General features: G+C 41.2%; 1 protein-coding gene across 1 annotated transcript in view; it reads right to left on the reverse strand.

Moving 5' to 3' along the window:
* The window catches only part of npas1 (neuronal PAS domain protein 1), a 91,166-nt gene extending 65,953 nt beyond the window's left edge, over nt 1–25,213 (reverse strand). Inside the window, exon 1 of the mRNA XM_016670218.1 lies at nt 25,127–25,213. The gene's annotated coding sequence lies outside the window, so the exon portion shown is untranslated. The remainder of the gene's footprint in view (nt 1–25,126) is intronic.
* Nucleotides 25,214–26,723: the final 1,510 nt, after the last annotated feature.

Below are 26,723 nucleotides of genomic sequence, written 5' to 3' on the forward strand. Positions count from 1 at the left end.
CAGGCTTCTGGCAGCGCTCCTGAGGAGTCACGTTAGTGGCATTTCTAACATGCAGAACAGCGTTACAGTCAACGGTCCAGATATTCGAGGTGCTCTACCTCAAGGACACCTGGTGCAGTTAATGAAGCCCTGGATCAGTTACATCAGGTTTGCGTAAGACCACACCTGATTTGCAAATGTCTGCTCTTAAGAAATTTATTCAAAAGGTTGAATAAGTTTGAGGCTGCATACGTCTTGGAACATAAGGCTTATCTGGATTTGAACACCATCCCTGAAATATTCGTTATGACTATTTGAAATCTTGTGCAATTTATCACAAACCCCTTGTGGCAGAAAATAACTGCAGGTAAAGTAATGCCAGTCATTTTAAATGTAATAAAGCCTGTAAATAATAACATACCAAGAATGCAATAACACTTTTTGACTTTTTTTAAACAGATGTTTCGCTACTTACTCCAGTAAGTAGCAAAGACACCAAAGCCATACAGTGGAAGAGTTTTGTGATGATTTTGATGCATAAATATTTGGACGACTTTCAGCAGTTGATGGAAACATGAATTTTGTTCTGTAGCAGGAAATCCTGATGGCGTCATGATTTCAGGAATTTTCTTGACCTGCATGCGGAGTAAATGTTGGAGGTACTTCTTTAAAGGTAAAAGGGTTTATTTACAGAGCAAAACAAAAATGTCCGAATGACAAAGAGACTGGGATTCTAATTATTTCAGCATTGTCTGGAGGGGAAAACAGAAACAATTAGAAATGGTAATGTTATGAAGGGGATGCAGAACTTTGGACGAGTGCTATGGTCTCACACTTCGACAGTGAGACTTTGGTGTGGATCAGGTAAGTGGCTGGAGAGGGTTGATAGGTGTGTGACTCTTTTCTTTCCTGAACAGTGAATGTCAGAGAGCAGACAGGTGGAAGATAGCTGAAGGCAGCGAAGGTGAGGAGAACAATCGACGAACACAGAGAATCCAGAGGAAATCCAGAGAGAGGTAAGGCTTGGAGGACTGGACCTAGTGAGGTGCAGAAACCAGCAAAATCCAACCCGAGAGGCACCAAAAGCAAGAGACAAGTTCAGGAACGAAGGAGGTGTAAATTCAATAAAACTCTCAAGAGAGTATGCTCAGGAATTTGGCTTGACTCGACCCGAGATAGCTAAAACTAATGCTATGAGCTAAGTGATGTTGTGGCCTTAAACTGGGTGTTTGTGCTCGAAAATGCTCCAATGGGTCTGAGGTCCAGCAATTCTGCAAGGAAGAGCAGGTCCAAATACCTCCACAGTTATGCTAAATACTGATTGACAGTGATCACAAATGCCTGATGCCTTTCTTAAAAGAAAATCTAAAACTAGATGCTTAGCTACTTACTGCATCAAGACATTAAAGGACGTAGTGAGCATCCACTGGCCTTTAGCATAGGAGATGTCTGTGCAACAGCAGTTTGAGAGTTGAAAGAGTGCGCCTCTTAGCCACCAAAAACAGTGCTATCTGTTCAAAACACTACCATATGAAACAAGTCTATGCAAAGTCTTGGCACCAAGGCAAGGAGAAACACATGGCTGACAGACGGAGCGTACCTCACAGTTCATGCACCAGTCGCAACAGAAATGCCGAGCGAGAGATCAACAGCCGGACCTGCATGCATTTGAAGTTAAGTTCACTCTGAGATCACAGGGGACGACTATTTACTCAAAGACAAAAAAGCTGAGAATTTATAGGAGCCGTTTTAGGCACAAGTCACTGAGCAAAGGGGGAAAGCATCTGGCAGTTTTATGTTTAAGACTGATTCAATTTATAATGTGTCCTCTGACCCACCACATCTTGTGTGGGAAGTAAACACAATGAAAATGATAGAATTTTTACAGTTAAAACCAACAGTGTTTGTGCAGTGAATGAAAATTAAGTTGCTCTGTTAACTATAGAAAGACATCACGTCTACATGGGAAGCACAGTGGTATTTGCTTCCTGACAAATTTCTTCAGTTAGTTTTTTTTTTGTCAGTCTTAAATGTTATCCACAACTGGAGAAAACATGGAACAGTGGTGAACCTTCCCAAGAGTGACTGTCTATTGCAATTACCCCAAAAGTGCATTGAGGACACATCTGGATGGTCACTGTCAGATCTACATCTAAAACCATACTGGCCTCACTTTATTTAGTTAAGGTTAGTGCTCTGGAAAAAGAACACAAAGGCCCTTATCACATTTGATAAGGAAATATTTTTTTCAGGAAATATTCAATGGATCAATAAGACAATAGTGGACATTTTTTTTGGGAAAGTGCACATCAAGTTACATGAAGCATAAAGCTAAAACCTGAGGAGAGAAAAACACAAATGTTGTTCTACATCAGAAAATCCTAAAAGAGAAAATCCTTCAATAGCTTGTGACCTTAAGCTCAAATGCACATGGTTTATATAGCAGGACAATGAACCTAGGCAGTGCAGTAACTCCACTGCTAAATAAAAATAGATTTTAAAGTGCTATATACAAGTCTGGACTTAAATCCAGTTGTGAAGCTGTGGCATGTCCTTAAACTGGGTATTTGTGCTAGAAATTCCTGAAATGGGACTGAATTCCTGCTATTATGAAAGGAAGAGCAGGTCAAAATTCCTCCACAGTCCTGAAAAAGACTAACAGACAGTGATCACGAATGCATGGTGCGAGTTTTCTTTTGCCAAAAGAGGAACAACCAGAGGCAACTGCTTTTTGCATGGTGTGAATTGCTTATTTTCTCTTAATAAATTAAAGCATCATTTGAAAACTGAAACTGCTTTTTGTATTTACCCTGACTATAACCCATTGGAAAACATCAGCAAAACCGTAGGAGAATACCGCAAATTAACATAAATAGTTCACAACTGGGAAGGTTAATTGAATACGAGTCAGAAGCAAAATAAATAAATAAATAAATAAATAAAAACAGAGCATCTGAGAGTCCAGAGGCAAAATTACAGATTAAAGTTGATCTCTGTTTGATGTGCCTCTGAGCCAGCAACACAAGCATACACAGAGCCGAACTGGCATCAGTGTGTGAACAGAGAGGAGTGGGGTCCCAAGCAATTCCAACCAGCACAGCTGTTGTCTTTTTATTGCCTTCTCTACACAGGGTTGCTGTGTGTAAGCACACACCGATGCGGTAATGAGTCGCCTTTATTCAGCCTGTGCGTATTGCTGAGGGTGAAGGGCTGCAGCTTCATGAGGGAGTCATTTTTGAAGCAGCTTTGGCCAACATACATGGAGCTTTTCTTAAATAGTTCAAGAGGTTAAAAGAATGAAATAAAGAAATAATCAAAATTGCTACGCAAAAGGAAATGCTGAAAACCAGCGCTGGATGCTTGATTTCCAGGCCTCTGGGTGGCAGGACGTAAAAAAATCTCTCCACAGGCTCCAGCACACCTGCTACTGAACCGCTGCCATTTAAACGGGAAGCGATGTTGGGAGGGTTTAAGATGATGCAGATGCACCAAATAAGCTACTGAAAGTACTGCAGCAGTAGATTTTTAAAAACAACAAGCTGACTTTGAGGGGTGATGGTGTGTTGCAGAAATGTGGGATTTAAACAGAGGTGGGTAGCCAAAACTTGCCCTCAATTAAAAGCAGCACAACTTCAACACAAAAAACTGAAGCTTCTTAAACACCAAGCAACTTTTGCCAGAACAACTATTTTAATATTTAAAAATGACTTCAACAGATGAAAATATCTGGTATTTAAAGGATTTAAAGATATATCTTTAAATAACAGTACAAAATAAATCGAGGCAAAAGAAACTAATTTTCAGGTACTTGCAGGAGGTTAAAACAGAGTAAAGTACTCTGAGGAACAATATATACGCTGCACTATATACACTTGATCTTTGAATGACAAAGCAGGCAAAGAAGATGCACCATCAATGAAGCTTTCCTTAAAAATGAGAAATGTCACTTTAACATCAACTGCATGTGTCTCTTTTTGCTGCATTTTCAGCTAAAACATGTTTGCTCCTTAATGAATGGCATTACTTTCAGTAGAGTAGCCAGAAATTTTACTCAATTAGAGCATAATAGTATCACTGAAGTGAAAAAGTAAAATGTACGGTTCAGTAAAACCACTCCTTGAAGTCCTTTTTTTTATTTTTTTTTAAATGTTACTCAAGTAAATGTAACTAGTTATTATCCAGCTCCAGATTGAAGGATTAACATTTTTCAAAATAGCATGTTCTCCTGAATATCCAAACATTCAAGGACTCTTACCTAAAGGAGCTATGTGTGAAGCTTTTTAAATCCTTCAGCGGGAAACTGGATGGAGATAAATGCAAAGCAATGCAGGAGTTTGAACTCTAACCTTTTCGTGTAGTAGGACATACAGCCATAGAGGTGCTTCTATTCTCAATTATATGCTTTTGTTGGTGTACCACCAAAATGTCCAATAAAACGCATTGAGCTTTTTGGCTGTAATGTGACTCAAGGTAACAAGCTATGAATATTTTTGCAAGATGCCTTAATCAGGAGGGGTTTTTTTTTTTTGATAACTGGTCCTTGTTGCAGTAAATCTCTGTCTGTTCTGCTTATGAAGACCTGAGCACCGCTGTTGAAAAGCATTTGTTGGGACCTGAAAGACATTATCAACTTGCATTTTCTGCATCCAGTCCTACAGTGGCTCACATGAACGATAAGCATAAAAGGTTGTTTAAAGATAACTGCCAGGGGTGGCAGATAATACTCCAAAATCTATCAGACAATAACTCTTTGAGGGCATGTGGCCATTATGGAGCCATTTCCCCTTTTGTTGAGTGTGCTCCTCCATATTTCATTGAGATGCATATCTGTCCCTCACACTGTCTGTCTGCGCTGCTATTCTCTATTCAACAGTGGCCCATTGCTCCCTGCCATACAATCCCTCACCTTTCCGGGCTTAAAAGTAATTACCACTTTAATTTGCTGTCCGCTTTTGTGCCTCAGTGTATCTGACTGGAGTGCTGGCAACATGCGTGGGTCCTTGTATGCATAGTGGAGATAATAATGTGGACGCCTTCGCATAATTAATTGCGGCTAATTAACTAATTGTTAATTTATTAACCAGAAATAAACATACAGACCTGGATTCTTGCATGTCAAATGTGATTATTTGCTCCATGTCTTTGTTCTTATCTGAATGTGTCTGGACGAGAGAGAGGAAAAAGAAACACTAGAGCACAATGATTTGTGACATTTCTAACGTGAAAAATGTTAATTTTCTCATTAAAGGAATAATTAATCACCATTTGCAGCTCCAAAACACAAACACAGGGGTGTATCTGCAGGTATTAATGGTGCGGCGAAAAGCTTGCTGTGTGCATGCAAATAGGTGAATTTTTGTTTTAAATATAAATGAAACAAAGTGGACATGTGTGTTTTTGTGCTTTTAATTTACGTGTGTGTGTTTATGGTTTCTCTCCCATTGGCCCAATTACTCCAGAACCGAAAGCCCACAGCTCCCCATCTCGCTGCTAAAATCCCTCACCCCTTTCACCTCACGGTCCCAGCGGTGGACCGTACAAACAGCCCCCTCTCCCCGCGCCTCCCCAGCAGCTCTGCGCACTGCCAGATTGTCCATCACAATCGCCCCGACCCCTCTCCAGGACCTCCGCTGTACCTTCTGCTCCCCTCATCTTCAAACGTCCTCCTCAATGATCACCATCGCTTCCACTTTGTCCCTCCTCTGCAGTGATCTTGTCGTTCCCCTCCTTCATTTACCCCTTTGACTTTTTTTTTCGCCCTCACCCTTACCTTCGCCTCTAACATCTGCCCCACCCCGCAGCCCACCTCCTCTTTTTCCCCCTTTTTTTTTCAAATCCATGCTTCCCCCCTCTGCCCTCCTCAGTCCCAGGTGAGCTGACGACACAAGGAGAGCAAAAACACACGGCGAATATTAATGGTTTGGGTTGAATATTAATAAACTGTGCATCTTAATGATGTATTAAAAGAGAGAGAGAGAGAGAAAAAAACAAAGAGCTACCTCCAGGACTATACTGCCTTGATACACACATACTTTTGCAGAAATGCACACATCCACAGAGCTGGACTATCTGTCCTGCACTGTGTAGATTAGTTAAAACAGGGCCTTATCCTCCAACCTGCTGTTTAAATGCTGAACGTCACGTCCAAGACAAATGTGTTGTCTGTTTTTTTCCTCCTGGTAAATGAAGACTCCTCTTCTTTCCCACGTCCTTCTCCTCTATCTCCTCCTGTTGCTTTCTTCATTTTATTTTTTATCTCCCTCTACTCGTTTAGTTCTCGTTGCCCCATTTCACCCTCCCTCACTCTATCACTTTAGATTACCCCCTTCCCTCCCGTTGCCTCCCCCCTTCTCCTCTCCCAGCCTCACCTACTCGATATTCCAGCCTTGTTCTCCTGCAGTCTCCAACACAACTTTCTGACCCACTTCCTCTCTCCTCCCTGGCCCCCTGATCAAAGCCTGCAGGACGGCATCGCCTTGGGCAGAGAAGAGGGAGAGCGCGGGAAGGTGGTGGGGGTGGATGGGAGGGATGAAGGGATCTGCGCTGAGAGAAGAGAGGAAGAGATGGATAGAGAAAGGATAGAGCGGCATGAGAGAGAGGGGAACAGAGAGATCACAAGGACAGGAAGAGGAGCCAGGTGCCCTCTCAGCCCAAGGACAAAAGCTCTTCCTCGCTGATCTCTCTCGATGCGAGTTCTGTCAGCGGCGTCATTCCCGGTCATGTACGATATGTGTGACAACCGAACTGACGTTAAGGTGGCGTGATAAGAAATAAAATATATTTTCTCCTGCAACTGGAAAACAAGCCTTTGTCATAAGTGATGGGCATTAAAATTCAGCAGTATGCTGAATAAATCACACCCTTAGATTACATGTTGTCCCATCCTGTTAACTTTAAGCGCCGTGTTCCAGCATAGCCGAAAGTCGGAGAGCTGGGTCTCAGCAGATGCGGTCGTTTAGTTGCATTTTCTTCAAACAAGTGTGTGGAAATACCTCTACTTGAACAGTTTTTAATTTGTCTTTTTTTTTTCTTTTTTTTTTTAGAAAACCCAATTTATTTATAAACTAGTCACACCTCGCAGTGCCTTGCCAAGTATTTATAACTCTTGATTTTATTTCCACACTGTAATGACCAAAAACTACAATGTTTTTTTCTCTGAAGTTTATGTATAGATAAACACAACATATATGATGGTTGTGAAACGGCTTTAAAAATGTTTAAAAGTAAAAATCTGAAAAGTGTGGTGTGGAGTCTGCGTTGCGTGTCTCAAACAAGCTTCACACTTCTACAGACTGAAATTGTTGCCACGCCGTCTTTGCTAAATAATGAAGATCAGTTTTCAAATCTTACTGTAGATTCTCAATTGGGTTCAGGTCTGGGCTTTGACTAGGCCAATTTTTGTTGTTATTTTTTTTAGATAGAATAGCAGAGAACGAAAATATACAAAGCAGGTAGAAACCATAAAAACAGGTTACATGATATAATGTTATGCTGACCTTTACACTGTGAGTCAGTGGGTAAAATGTGTAAACCTCAGCTAGTAAAAAGGTTTCTGTTGATAGGGTAATTCTAACACATGGATATCAAAACCACTCCAGTGTGATTGTGTGTGGAGTCGTCGGCCGGCTGGAGGGTGAACTTCACTACACGTTTGAGGTCTTTTGTTTCCTCCAACAGGTTTTTCCAGTATCATCATGTATTTAATTTGTTCCCATCCACTCTGACTTGCTCCCCTGTGCCCGTTGATGAAAAGCGTCCCCCACAGCACGCCGCTGCAGATATGTGATCAGGACTGTGTGTGTTACATGTCACACATTTTTCTTGCATAAAGACAATATTGGTGGAGTGCAATTGTCCTGCAAACACATTCTTCCACCTGAGTTGTAGATCAGTGTTGGTTCTCCACGCATCCCATGAGCCCTTTGCCATTTCTGATTACTTCCCTCCTCTCCTCTCTCTGTGGGTTTAGGTAGAAGACATTATATGAAACTTTGCATCTGACTGTATCCACTAACCACTAACAAAACTTCTGAAGACTTCACAGCTGTGTCCATTCTCTGAATAAATAAAACACAGGTAGATTATTTTTAAATAGATGAGAGCGATTGGTTATGCAAGATTTTATGCAGCTGTATCAGATTAAAGGAGGCTAAATACAAAGCATGCCACACTTTTTAGATCGTTATGTTGCAGAAAAATGTTAAAGCCACGCGATCTTTTCCTTCCACTTCATAATTATGCCTCGCTTTGTGCTGGCCTGTCTCATGAAACCCCAACAAAATTCACTGAAATGTTGGGTTGTAGCTGCACAACACGTAAAGCAAGTCCAATTACAATGCATGCTGTTGCAAAGAACTGTAAGCAAATTGTTTAACAGAATTTTTTTTTTTTCAATTTCCAGGCTCTTTCTTTATCGAGTCATTTTTCATTTCTGGAGTTCGAGATGTAAGGTCCGACCATCCCAGCGGCCGTGTCGTCCGGGCAGCAGGGGCACGCGGGAAGGATGAAGGAACACCAGCCCATTTGTACCCAGAGCGAGGTGGCGTGTACTTTAACATTCCCTGCGCATCCTGACAAAGAGCACTAATTATAAATAAATTAGGGACACGACACGGTGTGCCACTTGGGGAGGGGGCAGTCAGCGCAGTAACAGAATAGAGAGGCTGATAGAGAGAAGAGGAAGCGTGAAAGAAATAGGGGAGAAGGCAAGGGGGAAAAAAAGAAGCAGACAGGAGAGATTCGGCAATGACATGGAGGAGCAAGCAGGAGAAGAAAGAAGATAAGAAAATAGAGAAATGGTGCAAGGGGAGGCCTGGGGATATAGGAGTGGAGCTGAGTGTAAACGAGTGTGTACACAAGGCCTGAATCCTCCCAAAAAATATAGCTTCAGAATACATCTGCTGCCAAAAAGCTGATGAGATTCCCACTCGATGACAGAGCTGGTGCAATATATTTGAGCTGAGATAGAAAACGGTGGCAGGAAAATTAACAACTGAGACGAAATGGAGGATAGAAGTGTCTTATAAGAAGATCTGAAAATAAATGATCTTAAAAGAAAAAGCAACACGGAAAAACAGAGTTTCTCCAAAGCTGTTAGGAATCAATTCAGGGTTTTTCCTTAAAAAAAAAAGAAAAAAAAAAAGAATACAAATCCGATTAAAAATATATGACACAATAATGATAAAGTGGTGATATCCGGGAGAATCTTCCACACACTAGTAGTCAACGCTCCCTACCTGCCACTCAGGCTTATCTGAGATGACTTGTCAACCAAGTAAGTGTGCACCACGAGACGGAGCTTCATATGTGTGTGTGTGTGTGTGGAGAGGAAAGAGTGATCCGTTTCTGTCTCCTGGTGCCGACGAGCACGCTTTCGTGTCTTCGCGAGCGCACGTAGAGTCCCGTCTGCATCTGTTTGTTGCGTCAGGCTCAGGACGCACAAACGTGTAGCAGGAGCAAACCCTCGCTGCTATCTAAATGGATCGCAGCTCAGGAGTGTGCAGCGATTTCTCAGAGGCTGACATGTGCACGCAGACAGACAGACAAACAAGCAGTTGGATTGCGTGTTTTTGCCGTTCAAGGTTGTGTCAGGGCTACCTGAAGCTCTGGAGCAATGAGCGGTGCAGCAAGCAGGAAGAATAGCCGTTGTCTTTACCCGCTGGCGTTTCTGCATTTGATGCTCCTGTATAATGGAGGAGCGGCCTGACTGGACTTTAAAGTCAGGAGACATTTATCAACTCAGAACAAGTGCGTTTTTATTTATTTTTTTATTTTTTTTGTCTCGCTTTGGCCGAGGCTTTGCGTCTGAGGTCAGGAGTCGGCCCACTTCGACACAGACAGAGTGAGGTCGGCTGACTGACCCGCAATTGGCATCTGATGCAACTGAGCTAAACAGGCTCAATGTCAGGGCAAAGGCTGGAGGGGAGCAGGGGAGAGGTCAGATAATAAAATTCAGATTCTGCTAAACATACACTCATATCCGCACGCAGCTGATCTCCGGAACCGTATGTTGTTGTTTTTTTTTGTTTTTTTTGTTTTTTTTAATCGACCGACGAGAATACCCCCAATTTACAGAACAGCACAAAGTGCAAATAACATGAAAGAGTCGGGGTCTCCATTATCAAAGTCTGTGCAGTCTCTAAACTTTTCTGCACAGAGGAGATTTAAGAAGAAGAAAGGTACAGAAGGGCGGGAAGACAAGAGAGGAGCAGCTTGTTGCATTAGCATTCCGCCAGCAGAGAGGCTGTCTGTTTGCCTCTGGCAGCAGCCGAGAAGAGGGGGACACTCTCTGCATCCTCACACAGCTCGTCTATCTCTCCCTCTGTCACTGTCTATCTCTCCCTCTGTCTGTCTCCGCCTGTCTCGCTCTCTCCGACGCCTCTCCCCAAGTCTGTCTGTTACATTTCTAACTCCGCGCCGCTCCTCGCCTGTCACTGTTTCTTCTCCTTTCTGAACAATTTCCTCCGCAATCTTCTCGTATCTCTCTATCGCTCCGTCTCCCGCCCGTCATATTTCTGTTTATCTTTCTCCCCCTGCTAATTTCGATTTTGCCCCCTTTCTGTTCACCTTTGTTTCCCATGTGTCTACAATTCTGCCCGTCTAGAAATTAGGTTATCACAGCCAATTCAGGGCCACCGGTTAAACTGATGGAAAGTTTGGAGTCACGGAGTCAAAAGCCTGATTCAAATCAATCAGTTGCAAGTAAAGAATGTTGTACGAGTCGAGAAACAACTTTAAATAGAAGCAAAATCCTCAGATTAATACAAAATGTTTGTCTGTGAAAGCACAGATAATCTGAACTGGCTGTAAGTGTTTTTTATAGTCGTGCAGTAAACAAACTTTCTGCACTTGGTTCCTAACAATTCTGTCTACTTTTATGTCTCTTAAATACAAAAATGTAACCTTTTAAAACCCCTTTAAATTTCTACATGGTATTTTTGTTTAGTTTTGGAAATCGACTGTACCGTTGTCCTGTGGATAACTTCCATGTTGAGACTTCCTAAATGAAAATGTTCAAATTGATCTCGTCACGTTTGGGCCATTTCGAAAACTAGAACGCCAAATTAAGGACAAGCAATATTTCTATTAATTGTATGGACTTTGTGTCTCATCTGTTATTGAATGATGTTATATCAGGACAAGATGCGTCACTTTTTGAGACAGTTTAGCCTTCTTCATGTTGTCAGAAAAGTTTTATTTGACAAAAACTATGTCTAACAACTGGGCAAGTATTTTTTTTTTACATTGGCTCAGGTTGTTTTGGATACCAAATAATCTAATTTGCTTATTTTTAGGCTGCGGGAGGAAATCAGAGTAACTGCAGAAAATCCATGCAATGAAATGCTGCCTTCAAACAGAGGCCTCACAGATTTAAACCTCTGTGCTCCTCTAGACATCTGAGAAGTAAACAATAGTTAACTTTAACCAGCTTAGTTTATCATGAGGGGGAAAAAAGACAATGAGACAGCCGAGCTTAACACTGGGTCTGTCTAAAATCATTTTTGTCATGCAAAAAGACATTCATCAACTTCGGGTCAATTACTTAATTGTTAGTAATTGCAAATGGGGCACTTCCTGGTGCAGAAATGAGAACTGCAAATACTTTGAGCCTGAAAAGACTCAGACTGCTTCAAGTAAGCTTGTAGCCGTTTTTCCCCTTCTTTTTAAAATCGGCACCACGATTCAAAACAGTCTCTTCCCATTTCAGCTCCATAGCTGTTTACTCTTGTCCTTGTTTTGCGGGTCGGGTCCCTGCCCCAACACATTTGAATCAAATCCCTAACTTACCTGTTGTATATTGCTGCTTTAACTTTTTACCGATTGATTTAATTCTCAATATTTTACAAGAAGTATTACTTTTTCACCACATTGCTGAGATTCATAAATATTGAAATCTCAAATTTCATACAAAATCAGTTACATTCACAAATAAATATCACTGAAAATCCAAGCAAAACAATCCAGTTTGAATGTGATTTGGCACATAATGTTAAGAGCATCGTGTCATCTCGCAGCTCTGTGACTTTTGCAGTAAGTTACAGGGGCCTAAGTTTTATAACACAAGTCTATGCTACAGTTAAGCCTTTGCACTCTCTCCTCATGGTAATTTCAATACACCTTGACCGTTCCCTGCATGCAGATGCATAAAAAGGCAACTCTCTAAATCGTATCATATTCATTCTCAATTATTCATTGAATGTATTAAAGGTTGCATTTTTGCATCAATTATTAATCCTAATTCATGCTGTAAATGAATAGAGGAAGGGAAATGCAGGCGCACAGCAAACCTCTAACTTTTATGTGAGTGGAAAGAAAAGATGTTCATTCTCTGTCTTATCTTTACTGGAAGATGACAGACGGTGGACAAATGTACTGTGCAGACCATAAGCAATCAGACAGTGACTACAATGGTTTGGATCTGTTCTGTAAATTGGATTTTAAATGAGGTCCAAGTGTTGACCTTCAGCTCTGAGCTTTCAAGGGTGTTTGAAATAAACAGGGTGTGATTTTAAGAAATGTTTAGTTTTCAGAGAACCTTAGTGTTCTATTATTGTTTTCCTCAGTGCTTCCCTTGTGTTTTACATTTAGCAGATCATTTTGAGCTCAATCTACTTAGCTTCCCTTTTACCCCTGCAGTCATTTAGTGTCATTCTGTGTCCTGGTCCTTTACGCTAAGCTGCAGCCAGTTAGTTGCTCCTTATTAGGTAATGATGGCCCCTTCTTAAATACCTCTCAGTTTAGTCAGCTGTTTGCCAGATCCAAGTTTGTTCAAGAGGAAGAGGGATTGCTGCAAAGTCCGTGACTCCATGCACTTCATTTAAAAATCAAGGTCTTAGAATCTGGAGGAAGTACGGAGAGCCTGAATGGATTTCACTGTTTGATGATCAGTGATGAGTTTTCACCGTCAGTGATGGTTTGTATGAAGTCCAAAGCCATCTACAAGGTGCACACTGCTAAAAAAAACAATACGTGAAAATGAGACGACATACAGAGAGGAAGAGTAGAAGCTGCCAGAGTGGAGCACCAGGAGCAATCTTGAGCTGGACACATGGAAGACCAAAAGCACAGTCACTGGTTTCAGAAGGGAACCGGGCTTCACTGAACATTTGTGAGGCATGTAAGGTGCGAATGCTTCCTCCAAGTTCCTGGGGACACATATAACAACAGAGGACCTGACCTGGATGACCAATACATCAGAGTTGGTGAAAAAGGCTTGGCAGAGACTCCGCTTCCTCTGGGTGCTGTGGAGGAACAATCTACGAGAGAAACCGCTGGGGTTCGTTTCACTATTGGCGGTTTCACCGTGTGGTTTGCTGCTTGTTCAGCAGCTGACAGGAAGGCTCTGCAGAGGGTAACGGGGACTGCAGAGAAGATCATCAGCTGCCCAGAGCTCTGCACAGACACCTCCCACCCTGGCCAGCCGCTTTGGAACCCACTACCATCAGGGAAGAGGCTCGGGTCTCTGAGAAGCAGAACTAACCGTCTAAGGCACAGTTTCTGCCCTGAGGCCATCAGAACGCCAAACGCAGCCCCGGCTGCTACTGGAATACCTAGGTGTGTTTTTTTTAATCATGTATTAAATATTAAAATGGCCTGCTTATATTAATTTGTTGAGCTCCCAGTACAACAGAAAGGTGACAAAAAGGCAATAATGTTCTGTGTAACAAACACGTTTACTTAAAAAACATTTTATACATTTAGCAGATGTTTGCTATATAATTTGCTTTAGATTACAACCCCTGTGTTCACCTGATAAAAAAACAACAACAGAGTATTAGGGCCATGCTAAGAAAAAAAAAAAAACAATAATAAACTTACGAGAATAAACTCGCGTGAGAATAAAGTGAAAATAATACAAGAATAAAATCATATTATTACCACAACATCACCACATAATATTACAACTTTATTCAGATAATATTGTGACTTTATTTTTGTACTTTTAAGAGTTTATTCTTGTCATAATATGACTTTATTCTCATATTATTTCGACTTTATTCTAGTAGGAGTTTAATCTTACAATATTGTAACTTTTTTTTTACCTTATTCTCATAATTGTGTTACTTTGCTGTGACAATTTTGCTTTTCATGTTTTATTTTTTCTTAGCATGGCCCTAACACTCCATAGTTAATTTAATTCTTGATTCTTCTAAAAGTCTTCATCATTGTGTCACAGTTATTTAACAATAAAGACTAAAGAGGGAGAGCAGGACATTTAGCAAAGGCAGTGTAGCAGAGGAACCAGTGAAGAAAAAATGAAAACCGCTGACAGGAAAGTGGAGAAGGACGTTGGATTGAGGTGAGCTGATCAGGGGATTAGGAACAGCTGTGGTGGAGAGCAAACACAGAGGGAACTAAACTAGGCACAAAGGAAAGTACGATCCAGGGGGTAAATCTGATATAAGAGAATAAACTAAGGATTGAACTAATAGAGCAACATCTTTCTAGCAATAATGAACACAGAGAAATAAAATGATTACAGCAAGATCTTTAAAGCAATAATAAAAAAAAGTCAGACATAATCAAAACAAACACAAATCAATACGTAACACACATCATGAGTAGATGAAACAGCTGCTTCTCACTTTAAACAGTGACTATAAATATGTTTTAATAATGCTTTTTTTTAGATTACCTTATTATAATAATACAATAGTCAATATATTAAGGGCCTTGTGTGGCTTAAATAAAAACATTTAAATTGGGTTCAACCATTTTGTTTAAAATGTGTATAAATACACAGATAAGGAAAACCATACCACGGCGTGGTTTTCCTTTTCTTTTCTGTGATGTTCTGTTGAATGTGTAAACAGAAAGAGTCTGTCTGCAAACACGCCCCGTCGCCAAAGCTCTAAAACCAAGGGGAAACACCAAAAACTACAGCAATTACAAGAAGATAATTGAACTTCTTCAATTAAAAAACAAACTGCAAAAACGTGGTTTTAATTATCTTTCTTCTCCTTCTGTCTCTCAATATGCAAGTATGTAGGCTTGCATTTGTAATAATTGTTGTAATTGTCAGACGGTTTATACATTACGAATGTAAACACTTAAATTAAACTTGAAAGCAGGTTTTAATCAGATCATAATTGTTCTTGTTTAGAATCCACTTTGCTCAATCAAGTACGTTTAATTTAGCCTTTCTCAATCCAGACATCAGAAGGTGCTTTACATTGAAAGCAAGGAAGAGACGTGCAAAAAAAAAAAAAGCAAGTTGCCAAAACAGCGCCGTTTCAAAGGGAGAGCTCACCCATATGAATTGAGCTATAAAAAGAGGAAAAAGCGTTTTTTATCTCTACCGTCTGTCTTCTCTACCATGAAAGAAGTGAAACGTTTAAGGAGTCAAACTATTGTCAGCAGTTTCCACCTGCATGTGTGAGATGTGACATCCCGTGAAAGCCTGATGCAGTTTACTTTCTTCCAGGAAAAAAAATACAAACTCTCGAATTGCTACCAAACACACCAAAGCAACAAAGTGAATAAAACTGGCCACAAACAGAAAAAACAAAAAAAAAACATTCCAAATAAAGCACCATATCAATCCGATGAGTACGTCCCTAAATACCCAGATGACTGCTTGGCTTTAACAAATTTAATTAGATTGTTAATGATTATCCTCCAAAACTGTAAAAAAAAAAAAAAAAAAAAAAAAAAAGACATGTAGTCCCGGAGCTGAGGTGGAGCCACAACAAAGCTCTACTGTAGCTTCAAAGGGAGCAAATGCATTCAAACAAATTAATAGTCCATTAAATAAAGGCAAACCTCAGCCAGCTGATAGAGCCTTAAAAGCATGTTAGCATTAGAGCAGCTTAGACACCCATTTATCTCGCAGGGAAGCGTTTTAACAGTAAGAAACTAGAGGATGACTTAGCAGCATCATGTTATAATTTCTGCTGGTGGTCTTTATCCCCACAGTGCTGTGAGGGATGGTCCGACCTAACCCGGACATGATCTATTCTTTTGCTTTCCCCCGTTTTCTTTTTTTTTCTTTTCTTTTTCCCAACATTGTCACTGAAATTCATTCTTCTCATTTAAAAGGTACTGCATCTCGCTTGTCTCAATTAATCTCACTTTCTCCCTCCATTCGCCCTTCCTGCTTTTCCTTCTCCTTGCTTCCCTGCATCCATCTTGTTCCTGGCTGCCCTCCCCTCCCCCCCTTGCTTTCCCCTCAGGTCCCAGCCCTCACTATGGTATTCCCAAAGTCATCTGCAATCAGACATCTTCAATGGATTAATTACACCGTCCTCACACAGCTTGATTGAGCATGTAACACCGACGCCCCACCTCCTCGGACCCAGACACTCCCTGCTCACCTCCACCCACTTCAAGGCCCCGGCTTCTCTCTCTCTCTCTCGGTGCCATCTTTTCATCTTTCACCTCTGTTATCCAGATTCCATCTATTGCTCTAAATCTTTAACACTTAATACAGGAAATAAAGGTGTAACAATTAAAAATGTAACTTTCCTAATGGATTCTTTCATCAAAAAACTAAGAAACTGCTATTTTCGTTTTCATATATTTCATATGCCAAGACTTTCGCTGAGCAAAAATATTTAGCATTGTAAAAAAAAAAAACTCTACAGTAAAACGTTTTTTAGGATTACATCTTCATTTAAATTTTTTCCAGAGAATGTGTTGAATATACATTCTTGTGAAAAATATTTGCCTCATTGCCTGTGTTTCAGTTTTCTGTCACATTTAAATGTTTCAAATTGTCAAGCTAATTTTGCAATCAATCATCCTGTTGAAATATTACGACAGGCAATATTTAAATGATGATTTCATTTATTAAAGGAAAAGTGATAATCAAATCAAACTGGCCTTCTGTGGAAAAAGTTATAAGAAGTTTTGCTAAATGTTGACTTAAACACATTTTTTACAATTTCTAATGCTGTTTTCTAACAAACCACAGCAAGATGGCAGAAACAGAGCAGTGATGAACAAGGAAATGCTCTGACAATATTCAGAGTACTGAGATTGAATATTAAAACGTTTTCATTTAAAACAGATGGACGGATGGACCATCATTTCATGACCTTGAGCCCACACATCCTGATCAAAACGGTTTTCTTCTTTCTCATACAGACAAGTCTTAAATCAGGCATTTGTGTTTTGCAGTCTTTATTTTGTGACATAATAAGTTAGAGGGCAAACTTTGAAAAACTTCTTTTTTTTTCCATAAAACTTTCTGTAACTAATCAAAAAGTAGGACTTGGAAACCTATGAAAACATTGCTTCTTAGAAGGTGTATGAGGCCATCTTTCATGATGAATGAATTTGGCATCGGCTACATGTAGCACTTTGATCCTACGGCACACGGCAGAGGACAAGTATAGGATTTGATGTACTTTAGCAAAGTGCTAGCTTTGTTAAAGAGGTAGAGTTCTGAGAAATGTTCTCATTGCAACAGCAATCCTTGATTGTAAATGGCTCCTCTGTGAGCTTTCATGAGTACTTAGTGGAAACAGCAAGCTGAACTAAACAAAATGGATGCAAGCAGTCACTTGTGAGAAATCTAGGTTTAAAGATAAACAAGTACAAACCCACATGCAAAACCCACAAACACTGGTCAGCAATGCCAAGTGGACTTTAATCTGCAGATTGTTCATTAGCTTCCACAAGGAAGGAGGATCAGAGGGAAAATTAAGCAAACTTCTCCAGAGGACGAGTCTTCACTGCAGGCCGATCATTACTTATTTTCAGCCAAGAAGCGCACAGGCTGTCTCCTTTTCACTCCTCCCTCCCAACACACACAACAAGCCACATGCATCAATCAAAGATCCCAGACCATAACCCCAAATGCAGAGCGCTGCTTAGAGTCATTCTAAAAATCATGATGGATGACAACTTCCCAAAGCAATCCCTCTGCGTGCCAGCATCATTTAACTAAAGGCAGCAGCCTGCCCCAGCCAATACGGCTCCCCTGCCTCTCCGGCCTGAGAGCGTCGGACTTCTCCTGACTCTGACACATTAAAGAATGGTCCAAATGAAACATATGAAGGCTGCCGGAGAAGAATTTCCTTTACCAAAGTTTCTGATCATGATTCTTCCCCTCCGCCGCTCCCATCCCTTCCTCCCTGTGCTCTACAGAGAATGAGAGAGGAGGTTAAGTTGACCTCAGGCGCCGACGCTTTGGAGCAGCTTACCCTGGAGTGTGAGATGACAAAACATTTAGTCCGATCTCACTTTGCAGCTCACTGACAGCCCGAAACAAAAGAACGGCCTCAGAGGAATTTAAAAATCATTGAATGAATGTCAATTAATTTCACGGGACGGAGTTGAATTTATTAGAATATAAAACAATCTTTCTTGAAAGCAAAGGGGAATTGATGTCCAAGGCCTTCAAACAGAGAGAGCAGGAAGACAGAGAGACGACAAAATGAAAGAAAGACGGCTGAGTGTGTGTGTGTGTGTGTGTGTGTGTGTGTGTGTGTGTGTGTGTGTGTGTGTGTGTGTGTGTGTGCGCGCGCAGGATGAGTGAGTGAGTGAGCTCAGCGGTTGTGTTGCACGCTTGGCTGGCAGGGTGTGTGTAAAGTAATTAACATGATAGCCTCCCTCTCATCCTGATAGCCTGTTCCCTGCAGCGAGGTCGTTTCAGCAGACACCTGAGCTGCGTCTCAGACACAGCCCTGCAACGCATCGCTAATGCAAACACAAACACGAGGCGTGTTCAACTCACATATGTCTGGTACCGACAAGTGCAGGGAAGGCACAGGTATCAGTAGAAATGACACGGTACACGTATGCCTGTCAGCGACGTGTTGGGTGAAAGCTGACAAACGTTTTGTGGAGGAAAAACTGACATTTATTAATTCGACCTGACAATCATATAGACACAATGTAAATGACGTGTTTAGGAATCAGAGGAAAAGAATGAAATATAATGAAGTCAGGCAGTGTACCGCTGCGCTGCTGGATTTAAAGAAATGTCCAGCGAGAGAACTTCAGATGTGCATGGTTCCTAAAATATTTTACAAGTGGGTTGTTTGCTTCCGTTCAGCCCCCTTTACCTTGGCACCCCTAAAACAATCTTAGGTTAGGAATAAAACCCATGGAGCACTGTTCAATTCATGCTCCAAAACAAGAAAGAGTAGCAGAACTTTATTGAGTAATGACAAGAAGAAAGATACTTTTGAAAAGAAAACTCATAAGCAGTCTCTTCCATAAGGACCACAGTGCTCTGATCAAAATAGATCACAATGAAACCGTTGGCCTACATTTAAAATACAGTGAGACAAAAAAAAAAAAAATCCTTGCAAAGATGAAACATGGTAGTGGCAGAATCATGCTGTGGGAGCATTTGTGTTTTACAAGGACAGGAAAGACGGTCTGCGTTAACGGAGAGATTGATGGATGGAGCTAAATACAGAGTGATCTTGGAAGAAAACCTATTAAACGCCACAAAAAACTTGAGATGTGGGCAGAGCTTCATCTTCAAACAAGAACACAACCCTAAACACTCAGTCAGAGCTACAATACACTGATTTAGATCAAAGCAGATTCAGAGACCCTGTTAATGTCGGGACTTAAATCTAACTGAGAATCTATAGCAGGATTTCAAAATTGAGGTTCTATACATTCTCCATGCAGACTTTTGGAACGTAAGCTAGCCTGCAAACAATAATCTTGAAACTTAGCAGAGACATACAATAAAAGACCTGCAGCAGTAATTGCATGCGGTTTGAAGTCGTACAGTGATATAATGTGGGAAAATGCAAAGAGTATGACTGTTTCTACAAAGACAATGTACAAGGCAAAATGCAAACTTTCCGCATATTGTGGTCAGTACGCACATTTTGATCCTGCAAAGTAAAAGTAAGACAAAGCGGCAGACAAGATAACCTCCTTTGCTGAAGTAATGAGACCACTGGTGACCCACACAATGCTGACAATATCCCTCCGTTCCCTCGCCTACAATCCATTGTTTGCCTCCTCTTCATCCCTCATAACCCCTGGACCTCCACTCCGTCCCTCTAATCCTAAAACTGCGGCTTGGCGCAGACCCCCAAACACCACCTTTTCAGCCCCACACAGCCCTCATTTGCTGAAGGATTAGAGAGAGGGCACCAAGGTCAAAGTTGGCCCACCACCTGGGAGTCTAGCAAAAAGAAGAAGAAAAAAAAAGATTTAGAAATACACACAATCACACAGCCATTAGCATTGTGTGAAGGTAGGATGCAGCTTTGGTGTCGGAACAGAATTATGTATTCACACACTGTAGGTGCGTAGACAGGACCGAACCCCCAGACACCTACCGGAACAGAGACACAAATTTGCATGAGCATGTGCAGAACTAAATAAATTGACCTTAACGCTCGAACTGAAAGTATACAAAAACATGAATGTGCGGCTTTAAAAACAATACCGGAGGAAAAAAGAAAAAGGGTCAAAACCTGTTTCAGGGGAGAGGGAGGTTGGCGATAACACAAGGCACACACCTTCGAAAAGGAGTCAAAGTAGGAAAGAAAGTTAGCGGGAGAAGAATAGTGATTGTCAGCGAGAGAAGAAACATCACTCTGAAAACTTCTAAAGGAGACCCTGCTCTGGGTTTTAAACGCTCTCGTCCCTCCATCACTCCCTCTCTCTTCCCACTTTGCTCTCATCCCTTTCATGAATTAAAAGCACGGCCGGTCTGCTGGGGGAAGCATAGTTAATTCTGATCAGATCTCCTCCGCCCGCCCCCACGCCACCCTCTTACCATCTCCCACCATCGTCCTCCCCCCCTCCCTGGGCGACGGTTGCAGTGCAGCCTGACAGACAGAGATGGGATCTGACAGTAAACAGGCGCGCGGATGCCCGGCGCGTGATTGACACGTAGGCAGGTCGGAGGGGGCCCGCCCCCCTCCTAATCCTGCCCTGTCAGCTCTAATTGGGGAGGTGGGGCTCTATGTCACCAAGGTGACTGATTGACAGGACCCCAGCTTTGCATAGATATGAGGGAAAGGTGGAGAAGTTCACGCATGGCATAACACTGTTAACACTGCTATACTGCTAATAGAGATGTGTGTGTGTGTGTGTGTGTGTGTGTTTCCGGAGATGTGTGGCTGCTGAGGGCTCATGCACATTCACAAACACCTAGCTGCAGGTGAACACGCTCGAGAACATGGCCGAGCACTCAAATAAACCCACAACAATAACAGAGAGCAAAATTGACATGCATGCGAGATGTCTTAACGCAGAGCGCATCTGCAAACACACCCAATCACTCGACGTGCTATGATGAAGAGCAGGGGTTGTAAACACTACAAGTGCAGAGATTTGGGATGCATAACAGAGCAGTGCAAAGGTCTTCGCAGGGATTAGACACCTAACACAGGTGCAGAACTCTGCACCTTTTGGATATGCATGTACAGCATATACCGTCACGGCAAATGCAACATTCCTGTGAGTAGAATATAAGCAGATCACTCGTAGCATCATGTCCACATGCCTGACATTATGGGAGGCGACCCTTTAACAGCCCTCCGCTGACCCCTGAAGGTGTGCTGTGGTATCTGGCCCAAAGGTGTCAGCAATAGGTCCTAAGAAGTCACAGGGTCTCAAACTCCAGTCCCTGACTTCTGGTTTCCGAGCTTCAAGACACCTCATCCTATAATCACCTCATCAGAATGACGCTGTAGAACATGGGCCATTTGGGTTCCAGGCGTGACCCTCGAGAATTGATGTTTGGACCCCTTTTTACATCCTAAGAGTAGATATGTGGAACCTCCACGTATCGGATGTGCTCGTCAAACACACCTTACAAATGCTCAACTGGACTGATGTCTGGGAAATTGGAGGTCAAGTCAATACTTCAAAGTCATTGTTGTGCTCCTCAAACTACTCCAGAGCTCAGTTTTGCCTCCTGGCAGAAAGGATTATCCTGCTGGACGAGGCCGCGCTCTGAAATGAACACGGTTTCCATGAAAGGATGTACATGTTCAACAATCGTCAAGTAGGTGATAGGTCAAGACTACATATACATGAATAAAAAGACTATAGTTTTTTTCTGCAATTCTGTGTTAAATTACTATTTGTACAGATGAACATCTCTGAATTCTTGCTGCTATTAAGAAACTACGCCCAGTAATTAATTGACAGGCCGCTAGACAATAGACAAGTCAACAATAATAAGAGAAAAAACACGGCTGTGCGTAGCATAGAGGCCGCTAGTGCCAGAAATGAAATATTTTTTTGAAAAGCTTGAGAGAGGTGGGATCATCACCTGACTGAGGCAGTTCATACCACTCTCAGGAAAATGAACAGTGACCAGTTTTATAAAATCTGCACAGAGGAAGGTCATTTTAACTGCAACAGCTGCCAGGGCAATTACCACTAAAGTAGATCCTGTCATTGACAATTTTGCAGATCTTGGAATCAGAGGATTTTACTGCTTAGAAAGGGGCAGAATGCGTACCAAATTATGCAAATTAAGAAATAGCATGAACTGCATCTATGTGTAGCATTGCAATTGACTTCCTACACAATTCCGCTCGATTCTCATCTCCGTTCGGTGCTCCATCTGGGATTTCACATCTGGGAGCCCAATTTCTCTGGTTGAATTTCAACCGGGCCAATCAGTGAACAGAAGGAGGACTTGTGAGCAATAATGTCAAGTTTCTGCACTATTTTAAAATTGTAGTCTGCCTATGATTGTAGTTTGGAAAGGCAGCAGAGGAAGTGAACAAAGACATTTAGTCCATGTTGGCCACACTTTCAAATATTGAGCAATTAAAGTCAGAGCAGCAGAAATGCGTAGGACATTTTATTGTTGGCAGAGAAATCACAGCCCTATGTTTACGGTGCACATATGTTTCTAGTAAGCCTCATCAATTTGGCGCTTTATATACATCGCAACCAAATGTTAGTGACTGAGTAAAATCAAATGATCAATGATGTCTCAGTAACCGAGTGTCCAAACCCTCTATACAAATCAGATTGAAGAACAAGGAGCTCATTTTTACCTCCCTACTGTTTCTGTGGAATCACGTCAAACAGAGAACAAGGGCAGGTGTTTGTCAAAAAGACATATGAAAACGTTCACAGTGCGGCTTTTGGTGCATCTGGAAAATATGCAAAACACAGAAAGAAACGGCTTAGATCATGCAGAGCTTTCAAGCCAACTTCATGAGCTGCCTGGGGAACAGTGGCATTCGCCAAACATAAGGTTGAAGGGGATGTGAGGGCTGCATGCCTTTATTCAAAAAGCACTTCGACCTTGTCTTCAACTTAGTTATGCTGCAGAAAATCAAGGAAATTAGATCAGTTTTCCTCTAAAAGATGAAAGATTTTGATTTTCTCCGTGACCTTACAGTGTTGTCATACACTCACTGACTCGTGCAGAGCAGAAGCAAATCGGCCTTAACAGTTTAGAAAAGAATGAACTGGACCAAAACCAAGGTTATGACCCTCAATGTAAAACACCTAGAACCATTTACTCTGGAGGGAGAGGAATAACGGGCTCCACACAGCTCAGTTGCACAGTCTGTGTCTGGGCAGCGTGGTTCACTGCCAGCACAGGCTCAACAAAGCAGAGATTGTCTCTGGCACCATGAAGAATCTCTGGGTGTTTATCGCAGCACAGCTGAGTGTACACCCAATCTTTTCTGTCAGTTTGCACAAATTTCACACAAAAGTCCCCAAAGAACCCAGCTCTTCAAGGACTGTCCAAGAGAAAACTCCAATCCTGTTGTAGAAAAAAAAAGAAGAAAAAAAAAAGAGCATACGTGTAGCCTGAGAAAATAATCGACTAACAGTTTAGAGACTCTCTGCAACTTGAGGCAAACAGGCAAGCTCAGAGAGTAAAATGTGTTCATTGCACTTTTGGGAAGTCAGTAATGTTGTTGTTTGTGAACTTTACCTAGATCAAGGTCAGACCTTAGGAGCTGAAGATATTCCTGTTTATAGGCGCAAATAAAAGCTTAACTGCTGCTTGTCTTAGTTATACGATTAGGTCATGAAACATAATTGAAAGCAGAAGATTTCTGTCAGGCGATTTGAAATGAATAATCTCACAGTCAAGAAAGGAAAGTGCAACTGGATTTAGTTTCAGGATTTTATGTTTCAGAACACAATAAAACTGATTTGCTCCTCCATATCTTTTAAAAAGTTATTTAAAGTAGACAGAACACAATAGAGTACATGGTACTTGTTTGTAAAAGAAAAAGAAAAACCTTGCAAGACAACTTGCTTTAGATTTATGCAGGAAAGTAGTAATTACGTATCATGTGTGTTATGTATAACATTCATAGACGTGATATAGATATACTTCATACAGGTTTAGAAATTAACACTAATGCTACCTGGTCTAAAACTTATAGTTAAAAATCTATAAATTCCTCAAAAAAAAAGTTTGTAAATGTTGCAAATCATGTTAGAAAGCATAAACCAAGAAATTTCCACTTCTACTCGCTGGTGATGTAACGTGATCTATTTTTGTTTAGTTGAGAGCCAGAAATCGAGAGAACAGCAGTAAATATAATGTGAAATGATTTGTATTTTACTGTACTGGTGAACAGAAACACGGCATTTTTATCTGAGGAGTTGTTAAACATGTGAACGTGCCAACAGAACTTCGCTCTCATATAGAAGCAGTTCCTCTGAGACTGAATTTATTCGTAAGGCAGAGATGATATAGCACAGATAATAATAAAAACAGCTCTACTGTCTTTACAGGAGTGGATGTCCTATCAAATTCAGCCCACAGTAAGAATATAAAATGCTCAGAAAAATCCTAGAAAACAAACAAGAGCTCAATTTCTATTTCCACCGGCTCAAGTTTGGGTGTTATAAAGTACAGCAGTGTGGCTTCTTTTAGGGGCTGCAAAGCTTAAGTTCACAAGATGAAATCTAAATAAACCAAAAGACTTTGGCAACAATTTCCATTAGAAAGAGTAATGTTTTTTGTTTTTTGTTTTTTCAGGTTGGGAATATGCAAATAAACTGCAGTGACGTTGGATAAAAAGAGTGTTTGCTCCAAAATGTCACATATATGAAGACAATAACTATCAAAAGTTCTAAATTAAAAAGGTTATTATAAAGTCCTTAATCGTTACTCTGTTTTATTTTAAGTGTTTGTTTAGCAGCTGTGTGGAGGTGTGTAAGTGAATGTATTTGGCCATGTGTGTGTGACTGAGCGAGTGTGTTTTGATTGACAGCTGCCACTGACCTGTGCCAGTCAGAGTGCCATGCTGCGGGGCGGTGGGGTCGATCGCAACGGAGGCGACCTATGCCCTCATCTGCATCCTGCCTTCATTAGCAGAGCCAGGCAAGGAGAATAACAACCCAATAAATTAATAAAGAGAAAGAGGGAGGGCAGAGAGAAAGAGAGGAGGGAAGGAGCAGACAGGAGGAGAGAAAGTTAAAAAAAAAGCAAGAAAGAGCAAGGAAAGGAAGGAAAAGGGCAGAAAGGATAACGTACGAGAGGAACGAGCGATGCACTGAAGGATGGAGGGCAGAGAGTGAGGAAATGGAAAAGCAGCAAAAATTGATATGTGTGTAAAAACTGAGAGAGTGTGACGAACTGATCCCAAAAAAAAGAAGAAAACACTGAATGAACCTTAAGACAAGGGTTACATTTAAATGTAAATTTATCATCAATGATAAAACCTATTTGCAGATTAAAGATGCATCTGCACAATCATGTGAATACGGTGGGAAAAAAAAAAAAATCACAATAACTTCAAATTATTTTTTTCCACAGAAAGAACCCCAACCAAACGACGCCAAATAAGTCTCTGGAGCAGATTCACAAATGTGGCAGCGAGCCTTATCTAAACAGCATCGCTACATTACCATCTGTCCTTGCTGCAAATGCCAACACAGACTCAGATTCTACAACTACATTCCGACGAGCCCAAATGTCCGCTTTTCCCCCCTTCTCATTTACGATCGGAACGGAGTTAAGAAGGCAGCCACATGGAAAGCTTGTTAATAAAGTATGAGGTTTAATCATCTGCTGTTTTACTGGATACACAGCCGTGCTGCTCTTGCTCATAGGCAGACAGAAATAGAGGAAAATACCTCTTGAAAACCTCCACGCTTGCAGTAAAAGACACACAGCAGAGTCCAAGCGAAAGCTCGCCGTGTAAATAAATCATGAACAAGCATGTTGTGCAGAATGCACTGGTGTTAGGGTAGCTTTCTCGTGAGAGCCGCAGTAATGATCCTTTCTCATCTTCCCGGAGAGCCGCGTTGCATTTATTGCATTCCATCATTTCATTTTCATCTCCGGAGGAAAGCATGACCTGTCCTCATGTTTTAGATGTCTTATCATGTTTCATTTTGTAGTGCTTAACACGTATTTCCAACTTGTCTAGAGCAGTGGCTCTGAAACTGTTGTTGTTGTTGTTGTTGTTGCTGCTGCTGCTGCCTTCCATCTGTACCGAGCTGATGTAACATCGCCAGTCATTGTTATTTTCTCGTTAAAATGAAAAAAGAGTCCAAAAAAATTTGTCGTCATACAACCATGTTGCAAACAGATGAATGGGGCATTCACTCAAGTACTTGGATGTTTTCTGTAACTTCGTTAAAGTATGCTGGAGAAAAGTCTAGTGATTTTGGGTGATACTGTCTCTGTTTTTTGAAAATGCTCACTTTCTGGCCATTTTTGACAGCAAAATACCTGATTCTACTTCACAGCTGTAGTTGTAAAACAAATCGACACAGACTTAACTTTCACTTTTTCACTTAGATGGTTGATTACAACAAAGTTACAAGTTGATATTTTTTTCTAATCCAATGTCGACTTTTTAAAAGTCTTAGAA

Source organism: Poecilia formosa, unplaced genomic scaffold (genome assembly GCF_000485575.1).
Source record: "Poecilia formosa unplaced genomic scaffold, Poecilia_formosa-5.1.2 Scaffold31, whole genome shotgun sequence".
NCBI classification, from domain to species: domain Eukaryota; kingdom Metazoa; phylum Chordata; class Actinopteri; order Cyprinodontiformes; family Poeciliidae; genus Poecilia; species Poecilia formosa.